The sequence below is a fragment of the Protopterus annectens genome, chromosome 4.part0, assembly GCF_019279795.1.
Source record: "Protopterus annectens isolate FY-2018-M chromosome 4.part0, PAN1.0, whole genome shotgun sequence".
NCBI lineage: Eukaryota > Metazoa > Chordata > Ceratodontiformes > Protopteridae > Protopterus > Protopterus annectens.
The window spans coordinates 1,081,476,862-1,081,500,014 of NC_056733.1; the positions used below are offsets into that span (position 1 = coordinate 1,081,476,862).

General features: G+C 41.2%; 1 protein-coding gene across 1 annotated transcript in view; it reads left to right on the plus strand.

Annotated features, from left to right (window-relative positions):
* Nucleotides 1–23,153, plus strand: part of IK (IK cytokine) — a 776,265-nt gene that overhangs the window by 271,875 nt on the left and 481,237 nt on the right. The window lies entirely within an intron of this gene.

Here is a 23,153-nt window from a genome sequence, read left to right on the forward strand (position 1 = left end):
TTTCTGTACCAGTTGTTGTCTTTGATACGCTGAATGTCATAATTAATTGTTAGCTAAACTGTGTTTATGTATACCCTCCATGTCCACAGCTGACCGTCTTTTTATGACTGTACATTTTTAGTCTCAAGAATTAATCCCTTTGGTTATTTCTAGTTAGCATCTTTTCACCTTAGTATTTAACTCTGCCCTTTTGTACCCGCGGTGGTGGTGCTGCGGTAGCGTTGTCGCCTCACAGTAAGACGTCCGGTTGGATTCTCAGCTAGAGCATCTTCTGCGTGGAGACATGCGTGAATGGGCGTACCTTCGTTGAAGGTTGTGCGTCAGGCCTGGCAAGCCGGTACGTAAAAATCAACTGCCAATTATTAGCAGACCGGAGTTCTGCTGTGACGACCCCTAACTGGGAAAAGCCGAAAGACACAAACATTTAACTCTGCCCTTTTGTTGGCTAATGCTTCCCACTACTTACAATGTGGGTGCACTCTGGTTTAGCAATCAATTTGTCTCAAAGGCCTTGTAATATTGCTATGTTTTCCTGAACTTGGGTATGGGATACCTGCTTCACTTACTGAAGTCTGATAGCTCCCTTTTGTAATCCACTGCAAATAGAATACTAGTGAGAGACTGTCTTCATAGGCCTGATTAACATTGCCTACCTGGAGTTGCCGCTAGGTAGCAAGAAGTTCCCTGGTTTGTTTTCTGGGTGCTTTCTGTACAGAGTCTGCATGCCCTCCCTGTGTTCAAGCGTTTTATTTTCCAGGTGCTCCTTTTAACTACCACACTCCAAAGGCATGCAGTAGGTGGATTAGGATTAGGATAAATTCTCCATAGCTCTGAGTTCGTGCATGTGTGATAAGGAAGAAAGACCTGCACCCTATTTGTGTTTTCCACCTTTGCCTTGTAAACCCCAAGGATATTTGTGGCTGTTCCACAGAGTTACTTTAGGAGTCGGCTCTGACTTGAAAGAGAGAGAGAGAGAACTTTTCCTTGCAACAGTGATGGGTCTCTTCCATGTGGCTTGATGTTTGTTGTCAAATAGGAGTAAACAGCATTACATTTCGTCCTGTGATATAATCATGTATTCTTATTGTGCAGTCATACCCATAATTATTATTGCTGTCATGCTTGAGGTAGGTGATCCTTTTCCAGTCCTGTGAGATCTCTAAGCTTATTCCTGAAATTTAGTACATACTCCAAAACAGAGTCTTTGGGAATGGCCGTTACCCTCTCACTCTTCCTAGATTATTTATATATGACTATAAAATAGCTCAAATGGTGAAGAATCTGTGGATTCTTGGGGCACCTGTCTTTATGCAAAAGAAGAAGATGGGGCAGGTACTTGTCCAACTTGTTTGTGAATGCTCTCAACATGTTCTTATGAGTAGAGTTAAACCAGACCATTTGTTTGTGAATGGTAGGTTGTTTTTAACTGCTCTACCCCACAGATCTTCCACAAGCAAGGTCAGCAGGTTTGAAATAGTTATTTTCTTTGCCCATCAGTGTTTCCTGGGGGGAAACCTATCTCGCTAAAAATGTGTAAAATAACATTTTCACCCTCTGTTCCTCAGCAGAAAACAAACCACTTCCTCAGGATACCTAGTAACATAATCCATAACCACCAAGGTATAGCTGTTCTTGGGGTACTAAGAGGTCCCACAGTAGTGATGGCTGCAGTCTAACTCAGTCAATCAAAGGCAGCAGAGCAGCCTTAGCTTTGTCTCCTGCCTTTCCAACCTTTTGGCACTGCTCACATGACTTATTGTCCCTGGCCATATCTTCTGCAACACTTGTTCAGTAAATATTATGCATATATCCTTTTTGTATGCTTGATACCTAGATGGCATAAAAGAGGAATATCACTGGCAGTGCTCATCTGTAGACCCTTAAAAACAATGTACTGTTATGTAAATTCTCTCTCTAGATAGCATACAGGTTCTCTGTTCCAGTATCCAAAGCCCTTCTCCCCCATGAGATCCTGAAATTTTCTTGCCTACCTGTCTCAAGTTTAATAAGGTGGAATCTAAGAGCTGTGCCTGCTACAGATTTCTTTGTAATCATCAGATGTCCTTCCATGTCACTGTTGCAGTATTCATCACCTAAGGGATCTCTTGCCAAGAATAGCCCAACATCTGGCCAGTATACCAAAGCCTTCAGCTATTATAGTTGCCATACATGAAAACGAATAAGATATATAATACTGAAAGAAAAATATATATATATAAGACCGGTCTGATCCACATCTGAATAAGATTTATTGACATACAAAAATAGTTAAAAATAACGTATTGAGCGCTTTCATCTCTGCTAGGGAGACTTCATCAGAATACAATTCTTACCATTGCCTGTACCATTTCTATATGAATGTATAATATATAGTTGCCATACATCACACGTATTCTCCTCATGCAAGACATTGGGCTTTATAGGTTCATAGGTAGGTACTAGCCTGTTGGCCAAAGGGCCTACGTAAGCCTAGCCAGCAAGGTGCCATAGCTTACGCCACCCAAGAAAGTTATTTTCCTGTGCCATTGTCCAGCAGAGACACAGAAGTGATCCCCGGGGTGTATTTCCTATTTTCCATCCACTCATCAAGATTTTTCTTGAAGAGTGCTAATGAAGAACTTTGCTTGACCTAGATGGGTAGCTTGTTCCAGAGAATAGGAAGTCTCTGGGACAGGAATCTATCCCTCCAGCGTGTCCTGTTTATTGTGGTGACAAGGTTTAGGTCTCTAGAGCATTTGGCTTGGAGGGATTAGGATTTCTTTAGGTGTAGCATGTCCAACAGCTCTGGGTTTGACATAGCTTTATATGTTAGGCAGAGATCACCTCAGATTAGGCGATATGCTACGGAGTAAAGCTGGAGTTTTTTGCGGCGGTCAGTGTAGGGCATTTGTTTGAGGCCAGTAATCCTCTTTGAGGTACTTCTGTGGCCTTTCCAGCTGCTGCAGATGTCTTGTGAGGTACATCCCAAAAGGGGCGTTGTACTCTATAATGGGTCTAATGAGTGACGAGTAGAAGGGAGCAGTGACCTCTTTTTTTCCTGGATGACAACCCTTTTATGATGAGGTGTGCCACGTAGAAGGACTTTCTGACTACTGTGGCGATGTGACTAGCAAAGGAGAGACTACTGTCCACCTGGGTCCAAAGGTCTCCTATCACGCATTTGGTGTTAAGTAGATTGCTGCCTATGTGGTAGTTCATGGGTACAGAGATTTTACCAAAGGGGATGACACTGCACTTTTTGGCATTGAGCTTGAGGCCATGGCTCTGACACTAGGCATCTGTCTCAGTGAGGCCCTTCTGTAGGATGTCCACATCATTTGGGGACTTGATTATGGCTCCTAGTTTGCACTTCGTCAGCCAGAGGCCTAAAGGTAATGTTTGGATGCAAACGTGCAGAACTTGTTTGCTGCTAGTCCGAACACCATTGTTGAATTTGGTCCTGAACACCCTTCTGCTGTGCTGATTACTGAGTTGTCTTTTCAGGTAAGTGCCCCATTGGGGTTACTTCTTATTTTTTTGTTGTGGTTATTGTGTTCATGTCATCCAGAAAGGGAGAATGTCAGTGTGGGAGGCAGATTCCCTATAAACAGTGTCATGACCAGTGTCTCTTCTGTTTGGGTGATTTCTAACTGTTTGGGTGATTCCCAAGATCATACACAGTGCTCTGTCTGCCAGGTGTTTGTGCCTAATGCCCTATGTAGTTGTCATTCCTCCTTTTCCGTGTACCAAAACAACCTACGTTTGAAGTTGCTGGCTCGGGGTGCTCTTGTGGAATCCTGCCATTCTGAGGGCCAGCAATCTGCCAAGATGAAGACCAAAACAGTTAGGTCTGACCCAGCTACTGTTCAGCCTCCACTGGATGTCTCTCTCAAGGCTGGTGAAAGCCGGTAGTTGCTTCAGATTCCTATGCCGCAACCCATCAGTGGCCGGCATAGGTCCAGCTTCTCACATGTCCTCAGAGGCTTTTTCAAACTCTTGTACTTGATGTTGAGAGAGAACCTCGGCTAATTATTTATAAATGGACTGTGGGGGATTCCTCAGATCTTAATTCAGGAGAAGATTCTGATGACCTTTATTGAATCTTGCCAGGGGTCTGACCCTCCAATGGTGTTTCGTGCAGATGTTCACCAGAAAAAGAAACAAGAAACTTAGTGCATTTCTTCTGTTGTCAAGGATCCCCAATGTGAATGGCAGGATTTCACTTGGGATTTATTTAATGCTTTGATGGCCTTGAAGTCTCCTAAAGGGGTCTCTGTACTTTCTCATTCCTGGTCTTCCACTCCACTTGGACACCCAGGGAATTGGACTCCTAAGATGAAGACCTGGACTCGGATGAATAATCTTTGGCTTACTTTTCCCAAATCCCTTCAACTTTGGACTACAGTTCTGAGTATTAGGAGTCTATAAGTCCAGATTCCTCCCTGGAAGAGCTCTCCTTTGGGGATACCAGTATCTGTATGATGGATTATTTTAAGTAGAATTGTTCTCAAATCACTGAGGTTCAAAAAAGATGATATGAGCTGGAGTCTCCTAAGACCTCTGCTTTTTCTCTTGTTCTGGCTGCCTTCCTGGATACCTTGTCAACACTGTAGCCCCTGACTCTCTTCCTGCACCTAAGAAGGCAGATAGTGTTTATAAAGTTCGTGAGGAGTGCAAATATCTTTACAAATGCCCTTCTGCTGACTCTTCTGTAGTGTCAGTCTCCTCTGATGAACCCATTAAAATTATTTCTCTCAACCAAGCTGTTGTTTTCTGATAAGAATAATAGGGCTACGGAAAGGCTGGGCAAAAAAGTTTACAATGTTGCCACTTTATCTATTAGGGCCATCATCTACCAGACTTGAATGATCAGGTATGTTTTGGCCCTTCTTTTTTATGTTTCTAAGGTAGTTTCTGACCTTCCTGACTCCGAGCAGAAGGCTTCTGCCCTTTTCCCTGCTTGGCTATACTTCTCAAGTTGCCTGACACTCAGATGTGGTTATGACGCAGTTGATGCCTCTCCTAGGGCCGCTGCCTTTGGGTCAGTTATGCAGTGTTGTTATTTGTTTCACCTGCAGGCTTTACCTGATGACATTTAACCAAACTTTCAGATGCTTCTTTGGATAATAAGAATATTTTAGGATCTGCTGCAGCTGAACTTTTCAAGTCTGTTCAGGACAAGGGTAAAGCATTACAGGAGCTGAAACATATTTTTGTTTCTCCTTTTCCCAAATTTTGGAGGTATTATCCCCCTAAGTCTGCTTTTGTTAGTAGGTACTGTCACCCTCCTCCCAAGAGCAAGAAAGGTTCTAGATGTGTGCCTCCTGCTAATTCTACTCAGACTCCTGCCTCCCAGAAACTTCCTTTCTAGGATAAGCTGGATTCTGTTTGACAGTTTACTTCCTCCTGCCCTCGGCCAGGTTCCTTTGTCCCTCTGTCTGTCCCCGTCTCTTCCAGATAACTTCAGACTCTTGGATTGTCCATTATCTGTCAGGGATACTTCATGGTTTGGAAATCCCTTCCTCTCATTTCAGGCATTTCTGAACCTCCTCGAGAACAGCTCTTCTCATTTTCCAGAGGTTGTTCATTCTGTTTTGGATCAGAGCACCATTCAGGCAGTGCCTCAGTGCCTCCTGCTCAGATGGGGAAAGGATTTTACTACAGGATGTTTCTGGTTTGACAAAAGGAAGGCACTTTGAGACTAGTCCTGGATCGCTTCTGGGTGAACATCTTTCTCAAGATACCTCCCTTTCAGATGTTATCTCTGAAAACTTTATTTCCTCTTCTTTTACCCCAGGCCTGTCTGGTTTCTCTGGATCTCAAGAATGCATACCTTCACAACTCCATCCACCATCTTTTCTGGAAATTTTTGTTTTTCTTTCTTCCTTGCATTTTCCATTCTCTGCGTTTCCCTTTGGTCTCTTTGCTGCCCCAAGGGTGTTCATCAAAGGCTTGACTCCTGTCATTGTTGTTTGCAGGATTCAAAGGATTCAGATCTTTCCCTAAGTAGACTATCTACTCATTCAAGCTCTTCATTTTTTTTTTTTTTTTTTTTTTTTGGTGGAGATGGTACTAAAGATTGTAAGACAAAAAATATTTTAGGGAGAATTACCATCTGAATAAGCATTAATTGTTTTTCCATGATAAAGAAGACTCTGTTCCAATTTTTGACTAAACTTAAAATGTTATCAACAACCTGTTGAAAGTTTCTATGTTTCTTTACTATTAGACATATTGGTTATACCAAGGTATTTCATTTGATTGCTATTCCAATTGGAGTTGGAATATTTTTGTATGATTTTTTTCTTTATTTTTTGTTAATTATGTACTTGTTTTCTTATGATTAAATATTAAGTTTGAGATTTCTTCAAATTGTCTTATAGAACTAATTATATGTTCTAATGAGTTTTCTGTGTTTCCTGTTAGTAAAATATCAGCAAAGAGCTGAATCTTTAGTTCAGAATCTTCATTTATTTTGATACCATGAATATTCTTATTGGATCTAATACTATTAGCAAAGGGTTCTATAGCTAATGGAAAAAGTAAAGGTGACAGACATTGGTAACCTCCAAGCTCTGGATCCCACCCAGTTCGGGTTTGTGAAAGGCAGATCATGTCTCCTGAACCTGATTGACTTCTTTGAGGCAGTCACCAAAGCCGTGGATGAGGGTAAGGTGGCTCACACAGCCTATCTTGACCTCGCCAAGGTTTTCGATACCATCCCCCATTCTGGAATTATAGCTAAACTCACTAAACTAGGTATAAATCCCTACGTCACAACATAAGGTCTTTTTCTTCTTTCTATGTCACAAGATGGGTTGCCAACTGGCTCACTGACAGAACCCACACTGTAAAAGTTGCAGACTCCAAATCTGACCTCAAGGCTGTGACAAGTGGAGGGCCACAGGATTCTGTCTTGGGGCCTCTCCTGTTTGGTATCTACTTCTCTGAAATACAGGCTAACACAGAAGGCCTCTGGCTGATGAAGTTTGCGGATGACTGCAAACTAGGAGCCATAGTCAAGTCCCCAAATGATGTGGACATCCTACAGAAGGGCCTCACTGAGACAGATGCCTGGTGTCAGAGCCATGGCCTCAAGCTCAATGCCAAAAAGTGCAGTGTCATCCCCTTTGGTAAAATCTCTGTACCCATGAACTACCACATAGGCAGCAATCTACTTAACACCAAATGCGTGATAAGAGACCTTGTGACCAGGTGGACAGTAGTCTCTCCTTTGATAGTCACATCGCCACAGTAGTTAGGAAGTCCTTCTACGTGGCACACCTCATCATAAAAGGGTTTTCATCCAGGAAAAAAAGAAGTCATTGTTCCCTTCTACTCGTCACTCATTAGACCCATTATAGAGTACAACGCCCCTTTTGGAATGTACCTCACAAGACATCTGCAGCAGCTAGAAAGGCCACAGAAGTATCTCACAAAGAGGATTACTGGCCTCAAACAAATGCCCTACACTGACCGCCTCAAAAAACTCCAGCTTTACTCCGTAGCATATCGCCTACTCCGAGGTGATCTCTGCCTAACATGTAAAGCTATGTCAAACCCAGTGCTGTTGGACATGCTACACCTAAAGAAATCCCAATCCCTCCAAGCTACACGCTCTAGGGACCTAAATCTTGTCACCACAATAAACAGGACACGCTGGAGGGATAGATTCCTGTCCCAGAGACTTCCAATACTCAGGGACAAGCTACCCATCTATGTCAAGCAAAGTTCTTCATTAGCACTCTTCAAGAAAAATCTTGATGAGTGGATGGGAAATAGGAAGTACACCCCGGGGATCACTTCTGTCTCTCTGCTGGACAGTGGCACAGGAAAATAACTTTCTTGGGTGGCGTAAGCTATGGTACCTTGCTGGCTAGGCTTACGTAGGCCCTTGGGCCGATAGCCTAGTACCTACCTATGATATTGGACAGCCTTATTTTGTGCCTTTTTTTAATCTAAAAGGAATTAGAGAGAAAAGAACATATCTTAACATAAGCATAAGAGTTACTGAGTAGCTTAGAAATTAATGCAGATGTTCTTCATCTCACATTGCTGCAGTCCTAACACTAGGGGTAGTCCGCTGTCCCAGTCGGCCCGAATACCAAAGTATAAGGCTGACGTCGGTCAAGGCGCATTTGTCTGACATCAGGACGTCAGGGTACAAATGCGCATGACCGACGTCATATCCACAGTCTTTTTTGCCGCATGGTCCGATGCAGAAGCAGTATTGCGAGTGCAGGTTGGCGTTCTGAAATTTTCTGAAGTCGGAGTTTCAGACCGAATCAAAGTTGGCTAAGTACCCCGTTGGGGAATATTTTGGTTTTTTTCTTGCCTCCGTATTTAACCGGATGTCAGAAAAAGTGAATAACTGTATTTCTTGTGGGAAACGGATACCTCATAGAGATTACCATACCTTGTGTATACCTTGCTTAGGGCCTGAGCACGACGTTGTTGGTTGTCGCTCTTGTGCTAGATTTAACAAACGCACTATTAAGAGAAGATTAGATTGTGCCAGGTTAGTTTTTGGGAAGCGTTGTAATTACAACATGCCGTCGGATGCTCCGCCGCCCGGCTAAAAAGCGCAAGGACAAAGCAGCGAAGCCTAGGGTGGAAGAACCGTCTGTCCCGGACGTCGGTTCTTTAGAGGGCTCGGTGGAGCCGGTGGTTCTACCAGAAGTTCCTTTGGATTCTCAGGGAGAGACTTTACTGTTACAAGATGTGTCCTCTCAGGAGGTAGTCAGGAGGTAGGCCAGGCTGAAGGGGCTTCTCAGGTAGCTGTTCTCCCCTCCCTTCCTAAGGTGGTTAGGCCCTCCCCTTCTGTTTCCAAGGCTTCTTCTAGAGGCAGGCCAGGGTTAACTTCAGTGGGGGTCTCCCCTAGTTCTTCAGGGTCTCTGCCTAAGAAACATATGCTTAAAATGGCAGAAGATTTGATTACTATGATTAGAGGTTCTATGCCCCCCCCCCGATAAGAGGCCTAGGGTGGAACCTGAGCTTGAGAGTTTTGAGCAGTGTTCGGAGGCTTCTGAGTCTTCGGCTGAAGACTTGCAGGAGTATCCTCCTTATTCTGATTCTGATGTAGATGACTCTACACCTTCGGCTTCTCCTCCTGAGGATTTTTCTTTTTCAGAGACTCTTCATTCCATGAGGGAGCATTTTAAATGGGAAGGTCAAGATTTCTCTGATTCCAGGAAAAGGCTTAGGGAATTTTTGTTTCTACCCCAGCATAGGCCTTTAGCTATACCTCCTGTTCTGGATGTGGTAGAGGATGTTTTTGCAGAGGCTTCCCTGAACCCTGATTCTTTGCCTCCTGCCCCAGTTAAACCAGATAGGTATTATAGCGTGCCTGAAGCTCATAAGTATCTTTTTAAGAGTCCTAGGGCAGACCCGGAAACTGTTTCTCAGGGCCCTAAAGGTGTTAAGGCTTCTGTTGTTAAAAATCCTGTTCCTTCTGATAAAGAGGCAAGGGCTTTGGATAGATGGGGAAAGAAGGTGTATACTTCTTCCACTTTAGCCATGAGGGCTTTGAATTGCCAGTTTCACATGTTGAAATACCAAAATTATCTCCTTTCACAATTGAAGTCTAAGGTAGATGCTGTGGCGGAAGGTATTGAGTGTAAAGAGTTGCAGGATTTAGTTCATGTTTCTGAACAGGTGGGTAAGCATTCCTTGCAATGTGGTTTTGATGCTGTACAGGCCTCTTCGAGGGTGGCAGCCACTGGTTCTGTTCTTCGCAGGCACGCCTGGCTGAGGGATCAGAATTTAGCTGAACATGTAAAGACAAGGATTTTAGATGCTCCTTTACAATCTGATGTGTTATTTGGTGCCTGTGGAAGCAGTTTTAAAGAAAATGGAGGACAAGGCTAAGTCTATGCAGACTGTTAAAGATTTTTTGCAGGTTCAGCCTCCAAAGTTTAGTAGAAATTGGCCTACTAAGGGGTGGACTTATCCTTCCTATGATTCTCAGTCTAGGGGTAGATCTAGACGTGGTAGGGGCAGAGCTCAAGGTTCTTTTAGGCCTAGAACAGGCAGTTCGCCTGCCCAGTCTTCTGGTGAGGGCAGGGGTCAGTCCTTTCGTAAGCAGACCCAATGACTTGCCTTTTCAGCTGCCAGAGCCTTCTCGTCTGGCAGCACCTTTGGGAGGAAGGCTGGCACTTTTCAAAGAAAATTGGAGTGTTATTACCCAAGACAGATGGGTATTGGATATCGCTCACCACGGTTACAGGTTTTATTTCCATACCTTGCCTCCTTTCAAAGGCATGCCAGACATTCCTCCTATACAAAGAAGAGAGGCTCACAAGCAAATTTCTCTGTTACTCCAGATAGGGGCCATTCAGCCGGTTCCTGTGCCAGAAAGGGGCCTAGGATTTTATTCTCGCCTGTTCCTAGTACCAAAAAAGGGGAACACGTGGAGACCAATTTTGGATTTGTCTATCCTCAACACTTATCTGGACATTCCCAAGTTCAAAATGTTGACGTTACAACAGCTTTTACCTCTGCTGGGCAAAGATCACTGGATGGTAACTTTAGATCTCAAGGAGGCTTACCTTCATGTGCCTATCAGACCCAGTTGCAGGAAGTATCTGCGTTTCCGAGCTGGAAATTCCCATTATCAGTTCTCTGCATTGCCCTTTGGCTTATCTACTGCCCAGAGTATTCACAAAAGTTCTGGCTCCAGTTGTAGCTTTCTTCAGGCTAAAAGGAATACAAATCTATCCTTACTTGGACGACTGTCTGATTCTGGCTCAAGAAAAGGACGAGCTTCTTCAGCATCTGGAATTTGTGATAGCAGTGCTAAGATGCCTGGGGTATTCTGTGAACGAAATAAAGTCCAGTCTAGTACCCTCTCAAGACATGTGCTTTCTGGGTGTGAGACTGAATACAGCAGCCCAGATGGCCTTTTTAACCCCGGACAAACAAAAGAATCTTTCCCTTTACTTCCATCAACTATCTCTTCAGTCCGGGCTGACTGCAAGGACAGTCCTTCAAGCCTTAGGGTTCATGGCATCTTGTATTCTGGTGCTTCCCAATGCCAAACTGCATATGAGGAAGCTGCAATGGTATCTAAAAAATGTATGGACACAGCACTGCCAGGATTTGGACACTGTCATTCCAATAATACCTTGCATTCAAAAGGAATTTTTGTGGTGGGCTCAGGAATGTCACCTAAACAAGGGACTCTCTGTGACCCGGCCAGAGGCGAGTCAGATTCTAACGACAGATGCCTCAGACATAGCTTGGGGAGCTCATCTGAATGGAAAATGGATACAAGACAAGTGGCCTGCCAGACTACAGCATGTACATATCAACATGAAGGAGATGTTAGCAGTCCAGTTTGCATTAATGGCTTTCAAGGAGTTACTTCTTCCAGGGCAGGTGTTGATTCTAACAGACAACACAACTGTCATGTGGTACATCAACAAGCAAGGGGGAACACATTCTTACCCTCTATGCAGGCAAGCAATGATTTTGTGGGAGACTGCGCTCAGCTTGCAGCTGAATCTTCAGGCAAGGTTTCTGCCAGGAGCACAGAACTCCTTAGCAGATGTGTTAAGCAGGCAAATCATGGATCCCCACAAGTGGAAACTGGATCTTCATGTATTTCGAAAATTGACAGTGTCATGGGGAACTCCAGACATAGATCTGTTCGCTTCTCCACTAAACCATCAGCTGCCAAAGTTTTGCACGAAAAGGTTTCATCACACAGCTTGGAAAGTGGATGCTCTTTCGTTCAGTTGGGAAAATCTTCATGTGTATGCCTTTCCACCTCTGCCTCTCCTCCCAAAGGTACTCCTAAAGGTCAGACAAGACAAGCCAAGGATGATTTTGATAGCTCCAGATTGGCCTCGGCAACACTGGTACCCATTACTGAGGAATCTGGTAAGGAAGCCTCCATGGCCTTTACCTTTAATTCCACACCTTTTGTCTCAGAGGGACGGTCATCTACTCAATGTCAAGCTTCACTCTCTTCATCTAACAGCCTGGCATATTCTGTTTTGAACCACAGCAGGTCTCAACTTCCTCAACAAGTTTTGAATGTGATTATGGAAGCCAGAAGACCTAGTACACGTAAAGTGTATGCAGAAAAATGGAAGAGATTTTTATTTTGGAGTGCAGCGAAGGATTTGGATGTTTCTGAGCCTAATTTGAGTGTGGCTCTTCAATATCTTACTGAATTATTGGACAAAGGTTTGTCTTTCTCTTCCATTAAGATTCATGCTGCAGCAATTTCAGCTCACTATGATTGTGACCCACCATTGTTTTCTCATCCTTTGTTCAAGCAATTTCTTAGAGGGGCAAAGAATATAAGACCCCCACGTAGAGCCCCTACTCCTGCTTGGGACCTCAATTTTGTGTTGGAGAAACTTACTCTACAACCTTTTGAGCCTGCGGCTACTGCTGAATTGAAATACTTGTCATGGAAGACTGCTTTTTTGTTGGCCATTACTTCTGCAAGAAGGGTTTCTGAATTGCAGGCCCTTATGGCGGTTGAGCCTTTTTTGATTTTTCATAAGGATAGGGTATCATTACGTACTAATCCTTCATTTATGCCTAAGGTGGTTTCTAGTGTGGCTTTAAACCAAACTATTCATTTGCCTACTTTTTATGCAGATCCCCAAAATAGGGGGGAAAAGATTTTGCACACTTTAGATGTACACAGGCAGTTGCGTTATTATTTAAGCAGGACTAGGGATTTTAGGCAGTCTCAGCAGTTGTTTGTTTCGTTTGCTTTGAGTTCTCTGGGCAAGCCTGTATCAAAACAAACTATATCTAAGTGGATTGGGTTTTGCATTGCATTCTGTTACTCCCATCATGGCAAGGAGATTCCAGCTGGGATTAGGCCTCATTCCACTAGGGCTACTGCCACTTCAACAGCATTTCTAAGGGGGGTGGCAACTAAGGATATTTTGGAGGCAGCTACTTGGAGTTCAGTACATACTTTCTCCAAGCATTACCACCTTCCTCTCTATTCTAAATCCAGGGCTGGTTTTGCCACTGCTGTGTTGCAGGGCATTTTGGCAGCTCCTGCTTCATTATAGTTTAGCCATCCTCCCTTACCTCTGCTTTGGGATTCTACCCAAGTGTTAGGACTGCAGCAATGTGAGATGAAGAACATAGTACAGTTTTGTACCTACCATAAATGTAGATGTTCGAAGATCCACATTGCTGCAGTCCAATTTACCCTCCCTCCTTCTGTCTGTGTTTAGGGGTGGTTGTGTGGGTGGGGTTCTATTTTTGTAAATTTGTATATATTGTACATATATTAGGTACAGGAGTGTTTGGTGTTTTTTGGTTTTGGCCTTATTTTTTTAGGGTCTTCTGACATCTGTGGCAAGAAAAGACTGAGGATATGACGTCGGTCATGCGCATTTGTACCCTGACGTCCTGATGTCAGACAAATGCGCCTTGACCGACGTCAGCCTTATACTTTGGTATTCGGGCCGACTGGGACAGCGGACTACCCCTAGTGTTAGGACTGCAGCAATGTGGATCTTCGAACATCTACATTTATGGTAGGTACAAAACTGTACTTTAGCTCAGGTGAGAAATTATCGACTTAAGTGTTTTAAACAGATACAACCAATTAACAGAGTCAAAATCCTTAAATAAATAAAGACTAATGCTAGAAAGTTAGTTTTTTATTTTTATTTGCATAGTTTATTAATGTGTATATTCTTATTATTTTTCCTGTGCTTCTGTATTTAAAATAAACCCAGTTTGATATTGTTAATTAGTTTAAGTAGATTCATTCTGTTAGTTAAAATGGACATGAACATCTTGTATTCCACATTTAAAAGTGAAATGGTTCTGTATGAACAATACTTTGTAAGATCCTTCTATTGTTTTAAAATAGGTGATATAAGGGAATATTTCCGTGATGGAGGAACTTCAGTTGTATTTATTTTTCTGTAGACCTTATCTAATGTTTTAACTGCATCATCTAGTAGCATTTTATATTGTTCTGGTATATGACCATCTTAGCCCGGCACCTTATTATTTTTTTTAACTGTTTTTCTTTGATTTTTCATTTCTGTTAAAGTGAATGGTCTTTCAATTTTTTTATTTGTTCACTTATTATTTTATTATTTATATTTTCCTTTAGAAAAGTTTCAGCTATATCATCATTATCTAGGTTATTTGTATTATTATTTATGTTTGCATAAAATATTTTAAAGCCCTCAAAATACCTTTAATATTCGTTGTTTATTATTTTTGTGTTATAATTTCTGTGATATTATTTTGTACTCATTTTCTTTGATCTAAGAGCAAGTTTGTGCAAGCTTAAAGGGTTTACTGAATATGCCTGAAGTTTCCATTTTTCCAGGTTTATTGAAACTTTATGATTTAGAATTTCAGCATATTTTGTGTTTAAGTTTTTAAGTTCAGACTAATTGATAGCATCATTTGGTTTTAGATGTAACTTTAACATGTCTATTTTGGCCTGTAGTGTATTCAGTTCTTTGTCCCATTTGCTTGTTTTACTAGTATAAATATACCAACTTGTAACTCTTCCATTTAAGTAAGCCTTTAGTGAATTCCACTGGACAATATCAGATACTTCACCGTCATGTTTATTTGTAGGAAATTTGTGATCTCTCTCTAACATACCAATTCTTGAATTCTTTTATTTTAATAATGTATGCTGGTAATCTCCTGTGATGTATTATATTGCCAGTTTTTAAAATAATAAAGATTATAGCATTATGGACCGATAATGGATATGAAACTTTTGAAACTTCTCTGACGTGATAACAGCTTGTTTGAAACAAAAATGTTATCAATATTTGTGTTCCATATCTATATGAATAATGGGTAAATTTAATTGAGTTTGTTTTCCTTAGTTCATGTATATCCTTTAAATTCATTAGTTTTACAAAATGTGTTAAGTGTTTGGCTGAAGATGTGATTCTAAGCTTACTATCTGCAGTGGAATCTTTGTCTGATAAATTACAATTAAAACCACCAGCCATCATGACTTCACCTTTCATGTAATAGGCTGTAATATTTAATTTTTTGCATCTTTAGCTCTAACCCCCGGAATCTAATACACCAATGTGTATAGTTTTCTGTTCCACTCAAGTATAACAATACTAGACATACCATTTTTATCAACATAGGTATCATTTACTTTGGGCATTCCTGATGAGTATTTCCATAAAGTTAGGGTGCCTCTTCTTTTAGCTCAAAAGCCAGAAGCTGCTGAAATCAAATAATTCTTTGAAAGTTTATTTACATCTCTATTAAGTAAATATGTTTCCTATAGAAATAGTATTTGAGCGTTATGTATTTGCTAGTATTTGAACAGACTTCCCCTCTTTACTGGATTATCCAATCTGTTAATATCAGTAGGTATGCATTTAAAGTCAGACATTTATATAAGAGAGAGAGAGAGAGAGAGAAAGTGTAATGAAATCACATTTGTGTACGGAATTTATTATATACTTTATATATATAACAATATGAAATTTTCAGCTGTGGACAAAACTTTTGAAACAAATAAAAATATATACCTAATGAAATAACCCTAAAACATTCTGCCATGGAGTAATGTATTCCTAGTTTGTTGAAAAAGATGAACAAACCACCTCTCAAACTCCTCCATTAGACTAACGATGCTTAGTTCATGGTTCTGATTTATATTTAATGTCTCATATTTTTTATTTATCATCTTAAAAAAAGCCTGTCAGTGAGTTGTCATAAATAAGAAAAGTTAAACAGGTGTTCAGAATCTGTATTATAAGTTAACCAAACTGAATACCTCTACAATCATCTTTCACTGTACTTCACAACTAACACCTTGGTCTACTATAGGAAGGAAGTCAGTTGTTATTTTCATATTTATTAATTTATAAGTCAGATGATTTTATATTTGTTCTGTTTTATTAACTATGTGTAATTTGTTCAAAGGATCATAAGTAAATACATTAGTACCAGGCTAATTGTCCTTGTGTGACATTCCAAGCCCAGACAATTATCGCATGTGAGAATCAAACCCTGCACCTAGTGCCTATTAGGTGAATACCTTAACCACTATGCCAGCCTTCTACCCTTGTAGACATATGTATAGTCTTTCACTATGTACATATTTACTTATACTGATCTCTCTTTTTAATTTGTGTGTATATGATGTCTTGTACTATTACTATATTCATAGCTTTTATATTTTAGCTATAATTCTAGTGGAGTATCACATAACAGAACATTTGTATTTACCCTTATATATTTGATACATCTGGTACTGCTGTTAGTCGGTCCTTTTTTCCTTAAATGTTATGTCTAATAGTAGCTGAACAAACTTCTGATAAATCTTCCCTTTTAAGATTCATACTTTCCATAATTAATTGTTCTGAGATATTAAGTTTTGTTATCATTAAAACAGACCGTAACAAAGAAACGCAATCCTAAGTTTTTAATCAGAAGTGTCATTCTGTAAACTGGTATATAAACTATCCTTTTGGTATACCGCAAGCATTCAGAACTATTTGCTGACAGTGGTTTAGATTGCAATTCACTGTATTTTGCTTATTATCTAGTTTGTATTCATTGACATCTTATCATATGATTCAAAATATTATAATTATTTACTTTTAGACAGAAAGATGAAACTTGGACAGCTTTTAGAATTTTCAGATCTCCCGCAGCATCACAGAAGTGACTCTAATTAAGCTGCTTCAAGCTAGTCCTCGTGACAAGGGCTTGTAAGTGAACCATTTATCAGCTACAATTTGCACAAAAGTGTTCACAAGTAAAATCCAAGCCACAGCTACATTATACATCAGTCCCTCAAACCCTTCCAAACCACTAAAAAATTTTCATAGTATGTTAACCACTAAAAATAACATTTAATGATTCAGTAAGCACTATTTGTATGAGATGTTTAATGTAAAGCAGACTGTCACTTTTTAAAGAAGATGTAGAATATAAACTTGCATTAAAAGAATGACCATTATGTGTGATCCAGTTTTGGCTTGTAAAAGTATGTCTGTTAGTCCAATTATTTGATAGCATTCCAGTAATAACTTTTATATATGTAAGAAACTAGACTTTTATACTTTGTTTATAACATAGCATAACTTTCCTTTGTGTTACTGCATGTCACGTATACTATAAGTAGCAAGCGTTCAGAACAATGTAATAACTGACAGCGGTTTAGAGTACAATTCACTGTCTTTTGCTTATTATCTAACTTGTATTCTCTGACATCTTAGCATATGATTCAAAATACTATGATTATTTACTTTTAGACAGGAGGAAGTAGCCCGGACAGTTCTTAGAATTTTCAGAAATCCCACAGCATCACAAAAGTGCTCATGACTCTGAGTTGTTTCAAGCTGCTTTTCTTGATAAGGGCTTGTAATCAGTTACAGTTCATACAAAAATGCTGTCATGAATATAAACTTGCATTAAAAAATTATAGTTGTGTGTGATCCAGGTTTGACTTGTAAAAATGTGAATGTTACTCCAATTATTTGATAACATTCTAATAGTAACGTTTATATATGTAAAAAGCTATATTTTTCATACTTTGTTTATAACATAGCAAGTCTTTCCTGGGTGCTATTGCATGCCAAGTGTACTATCAGTAGCACACTCCTGGACCATTTTAAGAACCCAGAATGCAACTTAACATGCCTCCTTTGGTGTCATTTGTTGCATCTTGTATTATATTTAATAGTATGTTATTCAACTATGCCAAGATATCAGAAAGTGAGCAACATTATCATAAGTTTAATCACAATAATGATTAACTTTTAATAAAATTATTAGTTTAACCTTTTAAACCCTAAATGAAAATAAGTGGTTTTAATTTTTATATAGTTAAAATAGTCAAACTGTAACATTTTAAAAAGGGAACTTGTAACCATTTGAAGTAGGGAAATAAAGAAAGAAATTAATTTCCTTGTAAAAAGTAATGTTCGGCACCTGTTCATATGTATTCAAGCACTTCTTTAATAAGAATTCACAACCATGAAATACATTGATTTTCATTTGTCCTTCAGTTTTGTACTGTTTTTGTGTTTTACTAACCAACCAACCATCTCTTATTGCATTTCTCTTCAAAAACGTTGATCTATTCCAGTCCATTTTCTCTCTTTTTGTTGAATTTTTATTTTTTCTGTGTAAAGTTCATTGCGTCTTCCTTCTGGAAGGTGAATCCTTACTTTTGCTGGAAACCAGATTTGTGTTTTAATATTGATTTTCTTTAAGCTTTTAACAAGTGGCACACATGCTTTTCTCTTTGAAATCACCTAATGTTGAATAGTCAATGTCAAATCTTATAGTATTTTCTTTCATTTTAACTGGATAATTAGTCCATGCAAGTTTTAAGACTAAATCCTTATCTTGACTTGCAAAAAATTTTACAATCACTGACCTTGGTGAAGGTGTTTTTAAAGATGAGTTTGAAAGTGATTTATGTGCCCTTTCGATGGCAAGGGAAAAAGTTCAGGTCCTAATTTTTAGGCAGCCAGGTATTAAGGAATTGAATCCTACGGCCTCCCTCTTCTTTTTCAGGAATCCCGTAAATCCTGGTGTTATTCCTTCTAGATGTGTGCTTTCCCCGGTATAAGTTGTTTTGTTTCAGAAGAAATTCAGAGTTCTTCTCATATTCAAGTAATCTTCCAACAAAATCAGACATTGCCTCTTCTGTATTCGAGATTTGTAATGATTGATGTTCTTCATCTCACATTGCTGCAGTCCTTACACTTGGGTAGTCCGCTGTCCTCGGTCGGCCCGAATATCAAAGTATAAGGCTGACGTCGGTCAGGGCGCATTTGACTGACGTCAGAACGTCAGGGTACAAATGCGCATGACCGGCGTCATATCCTCGGTCTTTTTTTGCCGCATGGTCCGATGCAGAAGCAGCATTGCAAGTGCCGGTTGGCGTTCTGAGATTTTTCTATTTAGAAGTTTCAGACCGAGTTCAAAGTTGGCTAAGTACCCGTAGAATATTTTACTTTTTTCTTGCCTCAGTCATTTACCGGATGTCAGAAAAAGTCAATAATTGCATTTCTTGTGGGAAACAGATACCGCATAGAGATTTTCATACTTTGTGTATTCCTTGCTTAGGGCCTGAGCACGACGTTGTTGGCTGTCGCTCTTGTGCTAGATTTAATAAACGCACTATAAAGAGGAGGTTGGATTGTGCAAGGTTAGTCTTTGGGAAGCGGTGCAATTATAAAATGCCGTCGGATGCTCCGCCCGCTTCCTCGAAGAAGCGCAAGGACAAGGCAGTTAAGCCTAGGCTAGAAGAACCGTCTGTGCCGGACGCCGGTTCTTTAGAGGTGTCGGTGGAGCCGGTGGCTCCACCGGAGATTTCTTTGTGTTCCCAGAGTGAGACCTTATTATTGCAAGATGTGGCCTCTCAGGAGGCAAGTCAGGCTGAGGGGGCTTCTCAGGTTACTATACTCCCCTCCCTTCCTAAGGTGGCTAGGCCCTCTCCCTCTGTTTCTAAGGCTACTCCCAGGGGCAGGCCAGGTTAGCTTCAGTTGGTGTTACCCCTAGCTCTTCAGGTACGGTGCCTAAAAAGCATATGCTTAAAATGGCAGAAGATTTGATTACTTTGATTAGGGGTTCTATGCCCCCTCCTGATAAGAGACCTAGGGTGGAGCCTGAGCTGGGGGGTTTTGAGCAGGCTTCAGATGTTTCAGAGTCTTCGGCTGAAGGCTTGCAGGAGTACTCTCCTTATTCTGATTCTGATGTGGATGATTCTACTCCTTCTGCTACTCCTCCTGAGGATTTTTCTTTTTCAGAAACTCTTCATTCCATGAGGGAGCATTTTAAGTGGGAAGGTCAGGACTTCTCTGATTCCAGGAAAAGGCTTAGGGAATTTCTGTTTTACCCCAGCATAGGCCTTTGGCTATACCTCCTGTTTTGGATGTAGTGGAAGATGTTTTACAGAGGCTTCTCTTAATCCTGATTCTTTGCCTCCTGCTCCTGTTAAGCCGGATAGGTATTACAGGGTGCCTGAAGCTCATAAGTATCTTTTAAGAGTCCTAGGGCAGACCCAGAAACTGTTAGCCAGGGGCCTAAAGGTGTTAAGGCTTCTGTTGTTAAAAATCCGGTTCCTGCAGACAAGGAGGCTAGGGCCTTGGATAGATGGGGAAAGAAAGTCTATACTTCTTCCACTCTTGCTATGAGGGCTCTGAATTGCCAGTTTCACATGTTGAAATACCAAAACTATCTCCTTTCACAATTGAAGTCTAAGGTTGATGCTCTGGCAGTAGGTATTGATTGTAAAGAGTTGCAAGATTTAGTGCATGTTTCTGAACAGGTGGGTAAGCATTCTTTGCAATGTGGTTTTGATGCTGTACAGGCCTCGTCTAGGGTGGCTGCCACTGGGTCAGTTCTTAGCAGGCACGCCTGGCTGAGGGATCAGAATTTGTCTGAACATGTTAAAACAAGGATTTTAGATGCTCCTTTACAATCTGACGTGTTGTTTGGTCCTCCTGTTGAGACAGTTTTAAAGAAAATGGAAGACAAGGCTAAGTCTATGCAGACTGTTAAAGATTTTTTGCAGGTCCAGCCTCCAAAGTTTAGTAGAAATTGGCCTACTAAAGGGTGGACGTATCCTTCTTATGATTCCCAGTCTAGGGGTAGATCTAGACGTGGTAAGGGCAGAGCTCAGGGCTCTTTCAGGCCTAGAACAGGGAGTTCTCCTGCACAGGCTTCAGGTGAGGGCAGGGGTCAGTCCTTTCGTAAGCAGACCCAATGACCTACCTTTTCAGCTGCCAGAGCCTGCTCATCTGGCAGCACCTTTGGGAGGAAGGTTGGCACTTTTCAAAGAAAATTGGAGTTTACTTACCCAGGACAGATGGGTATTGGATATCATACACCACGGCTACAGGTTTTATTTCCATACCTTGCCTCCTTTCAAAGGCATGCCAGACGTTCCTCCTCAACAAAGAATAGAGGCTCACAAACAGGTTTCTTTGTTGCTCCAACTAGGGGCCATACAGCCGGTCCCTCTGCCAGAAGTGGGCCTAGGATTTTATTCTCGCCTGTTCCTAGTACCAAAGAAGGGGAACACGTGGAGACCAATTTTGGATTTATCTATCCTCAACACATATCTGGACATTCCCAAGTTCAAAATGTTGACGTTGCAGCAGCTTTTACCTCTGCTGGGCAAAGATCATTGGATGGTAACTTTGGATCTCAAGGAGGCTTACCTTCATGTTCCTATCAGACTCAGTTGCAGAAAGTATCTGCGTTGAGCTGGGACTTCTCACTATCAGTTCTCTGCATTGCCCTTTGGCTTATCTACTGCGCCCAGAGTGTTCACGAAAGTTCTGGCTCCAGTGATAGCTTTCTTCAGACTAAAAGGAATACAGATCTATCCTTATTTGGACGACTGCCTAATTCTGGCTCAAGGAAGGGAAGAGCTTCTTCATCATTTGGAATATGTGATAGCAGTTCTAAGATGCCTAGGGTATTCTGTGAACGAAATAAAGTCCAGTCTAGTACCCTCTCAAGTCATGTGCTTTCTGGGTGTGAGACTGAATACAGCATCCCAGATGGCCTTTTTAACCCCGGACAAACAAGAGTCTATCCCTTTACTTCCATCAACTATCTCATCAGTCCGGGCTGACTGCAAGGACAGTCCTTCAAGCCTTAGGGTTCATGGCATCTTGTATTCTGGTGCTTCCCAATGCCAAACTGCATATGAGGAAGCTACAATGGTATCTCAAAAATGTATGGACACAGCACTGCCAGGATCTGGACACTGTCATTCAAATAATACCTTGCATTCAGAAGGAATTTTTGTGGTGGGCTCAGGAATGTCACCTAAACAAGGGACTCTCTGTGACCCGGCCAGAGGCGAGTCAGATTTTAACGACAGATGCCTCAGACAAAGCTTGGGGAGCTCATCTAAATGGAAAGTGGATACAAAACAAGTGGCCTGTCAGACTACAACATCTACATATCAACATGAAGGAGATGTTAGCAGTCCAGTTTGCATTAATAGCTTTCAAGGAATTCCTTCTTCCAGGACAGGTGTTGATTCTAACAGACAACACAACTGTCATGTGGTACATCAACAAGCAAGGGGAACGCATTCTTATCCTCTATGCAGGCAAGCAATGATTTTGTGGGAGACTGCTCTCAGTTTACAGCTCAATCTTCAGGCAAGGTTTCTGCCAGGGGCACAGAACTCCTTAGCAGATGTGTTGAGCAGACAATTATGGATCCCCACGAGTGGAAATTGGATCCTCATGTATTTCAGAAATTGACAGTGTCATGGGGAACTCCAGACATAGATCTGTTCGCTTCTCCACTAAACCATCAGCTGCCAAAGTTTTGCACAAAAAGGTTTCATCCCACAGCTTGGAGAGTGGATGCTCTTTCTTTCAATTGGAACAATCTTCATGTGTATGCCTTTCCACCTCTGCCTCTCCTCCCAAAGGTACTTCTGAAGGTCAGACAGGACAAGCCAAGGATGATTTTAATAGCTCCAGATTGGCCTCGACAGCACTGGTACCCATTACTAAGAAGTCTAGTACGGAAGCCTCCATGGCCTTTGCCTTCGATTCCACACCTGTTGTCACAGGAGGACAGCCATTTGCTCAATGTCAAGCTTCACTCTCTGCACCTAACAGCCTGGCATATTCTGTTTTGAACCATAGTGGGCCTCCACTTCCTCAGCAAGTTTTGAATGTTATTTTGGAAGCTAGAAGGCCTAGTACAAGGAAAGTGTACGCGGATAAATGGAAGAGATTTTTATTTTGGGGTGCAGCAAAAGATTTTGATGTTTCTGGGCCTAATTTGAGTGTGGCTCTTCAATATCTTACTGAGTTACTGGACAAAGGTTTGTCTTTCTCTTCTGTTAAGGTTCATGCTGCAGCAATTTCGCTCACTATGATTGTGACCCACCATTGTTTTCTCATCCTTTGTTCAAGCAATTTCTTAGAGGGGCAAAGAATATAAGACCCCCACCTAAAGCTCCTGCTCCTGCTTGGGATCTCAATTTTGTGTTGGAGAAACTCACACTACAACCTTTTGAGCCTGCAGCTACTTCTGAGTTGAAATATTTATCATGGAAGACTGCTTTTTATTGGCCATTACCTCTGCAAGAAGGGTGTCTGAATTACAGGCCCTTATGGCGGTTGAGCCTTTCTTGATTTTCCATAAGGATAGGGTATCATTACGCACTAATCCTTCCTTTATGCCTAAGG